This window comes from Dasypus novemcinctus, chromosome 6 (assembly GCF_030445035.2).
Source record: "Dasypus novemcinctus isolate mDasNov1 chromosome 6, mDasNov1.1.hap2, whole genome shotgun sequence".
Lineage (NCBI taxonomy): Eukaryota > Metazoa > Chordata > Mammalia > Cingulata > Dasypodidae > Dasypus > Dasypus novemcinctus.
This window is the reverse complement of record NC_080678.1, coordinates 72,624,196-72,628,430: the sequence shown is the minus strand read 5'-3', so window position 1 is coordinate 72,628,430 and position 4,235 is coordinate 72,624,196. Positions and strand designations below refer to the sequence as shown.

General features: G+C 45.9%; 1 pseudogene; it reads left to right on the top strand.

Annotated features, from left to right (window-relative positions):
• Positions 1 to 3,322: 3,322 nt before the first annotated feature.
• On the top strand, positions 3,323 to 3,892 carry LOC101422514 (UPF0561 protein C2orf68 homolog; annotated as a pseudogene).
• The last annotated feature ends 343 nt before the right edge of the window (positions 3,893 to 4,235 follow it).

The window sequence follows — 4,235 nt, the reverse complement described above, 5'->3', positions numbered from 1 at the left end:
TATGCAGACGTGGCAATGAAACATGAGAATCTGGCTCACTTTTTCCACTGTTGTATATCAATGGTTTCCAACTTCCACACATTAAAATCACTTGGGTCTATGGTGGGAAAAAAAAAAGGACCAATGTCCAGGAAATGATCTCTGATATTCTGATTAAATGAGTCTAGGGTGGGTCTCCTAAGAAGCAATATTTTTTTAGACATTTTCCAGGATATAGCCAGGGTGTGGCCAGAATTGAGAACTGCTTCATGTTACAAAATGGGAAATCCATGTTTCTCTCAACAAAAAGAGAATCACCAATTTTTTTTGCTTCCCAAATGCTTTCCTTTATCTCTTCCCACTCCATTCGATTCAACACTGTGCTACCAGATGAATATGCTCCGATTGTTATCATTTCTCTGCTCTAAAACTTTCTGTAATCCCCACTACATGAAGAATAATGTTCTAAATCCTTAGCCTGGTAAAATAGGCTCTCTGGACTATGGCCCAAGCCCCCCATTCAGCTTCCTATCTATCTCCCTCCCTGGATGATCCCCCAACTCCTGCGGGACTGGTCTGCCTCCAGAAACTCCAGTTTCTCATTATTATTATTATTCCCTGACTCAGAGCAATTCCACTCACTAGCCCTATGCCTCAACTCACCAGCAGGAGCACCGTTGTACATCAAAGGACTTACACTACTGCTCATTTCTTTTCGTTTGTTTGTTCCTGTTGTTTTAACCTCTTCTAAAAGGTTTTGAACTCCTCAAAATGCTGCCTCCATCACATTTTCCTTTGGCTTACACATTCCTCCAGACCTTGCATTCCTTTGTTCCCTTAAACCCAGCTCTCTCATTGTCTCTCCTCTGTTCTCTTTTTTCAAAGATTTATTTATTTATTTTTCTCCCTCCCCCCTCCCCCATTGTCTGCTCTCTGTGTCCATTCACTGTGTGTTCTTCTGGGTCTGCTTGGATTCTCACCAGGCAGCACTGGGAATCTGTGTCTCTTTTTGTTGCATCATCTTGCTGCATCAGCTCTACATGTGTGTGGACCACTCCTAGGAGGGCTGTGGTTTCACACAGGGCAGCTCACCTTGCGCAGGGGCCATTCCTTGCACAGGGGGCACTCTTACACGTGGGCATTCCTGCATCGGCTGGCACTCCTTGCACGCAGCAGCACTGCACGAGGGCCAGCTCACCACACGAGCCAGGAGGCCCTGAATATCAAACCCTAGGACCTCCTATATGGTAGGCGGACACTCTATCTGTTGAGCCATATCTGCTTCCCTCTCCTCTGTTCTTGAATCCCTTACCATTGCACCCGAGCTCCTTCTTCTAGTTTAGTGCCTATTTGAATTCAGAGATCCAGCCTCAGGCTGCTTACCCCAACTTGTCATTTCTCTCAAGGCTCTGTGCTAGAGACATCTCAATAATGAAGCATAGCCTGCCCCTCACCCATCAGGAAAGACTCCATGGGAGCAGGGATCTTTGTCTGTTATCTTCACTTAGGTTTTCCAAGAGCCTAGAACAGTGCCCAGTACCTAACAGGCACTGAGTAAAAAAATTTTTGAATGATAGATGAGCACATCCATCATTACCAAACCTGATGATGATGAATCATTTATACTTTGTAAAGGAAATCCATGTGCATTGGGGGAATCCCCTTATTTCCAATTATCTATCATGTGATGAGTTATTTAACAAAGTCATAATAACCAGAATCCTGATTAATATGACATAGAATTTGTATTGCCCTGTGTACTTTTCAAAGCAGTGTCCCACTTATTATCTCAATCCATCCTCATAATACTCTCATTTCCACATAACAGATAAAAAGTCAGGCAGAAAGGTAGCAGGACTTGATCAAAGTCACAGAGCTCATTGAGAAAAGTCAGGATTGTAAGTAGGCCCCATCTCCCAGCCCATGGCTCTCTGCACGCTGCCATCACTGTGCTGACACCCTGCTGCATCAAACATGATGAGCATATACATGGCCATCGAGCCCCCCACACACACAAGACTGCTTACAGCGCCTGAAGGGATTGTGCAGGGTGTTGAGGAGGTTCATTCAGGGAAGAAGTACAAAACTTAGGTGACAGGTGCTTCCTATCTCCACATTTGGAGTGTTCACAAACAAATTCCTAACAAATCAGGATGAGAGAGAAAAGCAAGTGTTACTTAAAACCATGACTGCCCCTTAAGGAGAGGGGATCCTGGTAAAAGAAAGAAATGAGGAGTGAGCAGTAAACACCCCTTGAAATACAAAGGTGGACCCGTGGGTGAGTTGAGGAGGAGGGCTAGTGAGAGCTGGGTTGCTTTGCATCAGAGATTAAAAAAAGTTAATTGAGTTAGTAGTTGGAATTAGAGGACATAAAGTTCTGGACAGAACTTCTTAGAGTAATGCTTCCATAACTTGTTGAGCTGCCTTATTCTGTTATTTTATTTTTTTGAATTTGAAATAAAGTTTAAATTTTTTAAAAAGGAAAGGAAAAAAAAAGAAACTAGAGTTTCTGGAGGCAGATCTAGATCGAGAGGCTGAGAAAGAGATGGGACAGGTCAAAAGAGGAACCAGGAGGATGGCAAGAGACTAAGGTTCTACCTCAGGCAGTGCACCCACAAAAATCCCTGGTGACAGGACTTTGGAGAATGGAATACTAATATACTGCTTTAAGTTGTTATGAAATTCCAGGTGCTGAGTTCCCCATGGGGGTAACATCAGCAATGATGCAATAAATCCCTAACAGAAACAAGGCAGCAGAAAGAGCAGGGATGCACTCCCAGAGGACATCATGAGAATGCAGCCTCCCCAGAATTTGCAGTAATCTTGGGGAGGGCTGGACTTTCCCATGTGCCCCGGCTGACACCTAGAGTATGCTGTTAAAGAATTTTTGCCGAACAAAGAGATGAAGTAGAGTAGTAGAGGAATAGACACAACACAAAGAGAACCAGGTTTTATATCAATTATAAAATTAACTAGTTGTGTGATTTTAATTTCAACTCCTTTGAGTCCAACTTTTCTTCTCTGCAAAATTGAGGGGGTTGGACTAGAGGAGCAGCTTTCAGCCCTGTCTGCACATTAAAAATGCCTGAGGAATATTTTTAAAAATAAAAACTCTGGGGGTAGTTATGGTAAAATATAAGTTCCCCAGGGATTCTAATGGGCAGCCAGTCTGAGAAGCACTAGTCTAGAATTGTTGAGGTATTTAAAGGTTAATTCTGGTGCACTACAATTACCCGGGAAACTTTTTTAAAGATAAATCTGTAGGGCCTCTTCCAGGGCCTGGCAGGGGAAGGCGGCCATTGGGGTCATTGAGGAAGCTGCAGGTGCCTGTACCAGGCTTCAGATGGAGGCCGCACTAGAGCCCAGGCCAGGGCTCTGCAGCAAGACTGGCGCATGGCTGGACCTGAGCCATGGCTTCGTGCACTATACTCGACTGAACCAGCTCACCCCACACAGCCCCATCCCGTCCTGTCTCCGGCCTAGCCCAGCTGGGGCATCCATGACTCCCACTCCACTCCTTGCAGGGATGACTATGACAAGAAGATGGCCAAGGAAAAGGCGAGGAGGTGGCACACACCTGGCACACACCCATGCAGGACAGTCAGCCCGACCTGCAGGTATACCTGCCAGCACGCCGAGTTGGCTTTACCCACGCAAGCAACCCGGACAATGAGGAGTTCTGTGAAAGCAGCAGTAATGGCAGCTCTGAGCTGGAGCCTTCTGGGCATCAGCTCTTCTGCTTAGAATACAAGGCCGACAGCAAGAGGTCACGTGAGTCATCATGTATCTGGAAGATGATCTAGAAAGGGTGAGAGAAGAGGTGTCTGCACACACACCTCTAGATCCATCCGTGTGAGAGGCCCTCAAGTTGAGCATCCAAGAAGAGATTGCAAAGTGCCAAAGTCTTCACTGACCAGGCTGAGCACCTCTCCAATCAAGCTGGATTCACTCCAACACTGGAAGGAATTCTGCCCTGGAGCTCCCCCCCTAGTTTGGGCATGCTAGAACCCATCTGTATTGGCCTTGAGATACACCACCTTACCCCACCCCCAGGGCTGCCACTTTCACAGAAGAAGGGTGTTAGAAACTACACCTCGCCACCTTCCTTGGAGCCATTCTTCCTTCTCTGTTCGCCCATCTGACCAGCATAATATTCTGGAATTTTTGGAGAACTCTGTTTGGCCAGCTTGGTCTTCTGAAAGCAGACTCCAGGCAGAGCTGGGTTTATGAAGCTTTCTCATTGAGGTCTTATGCCA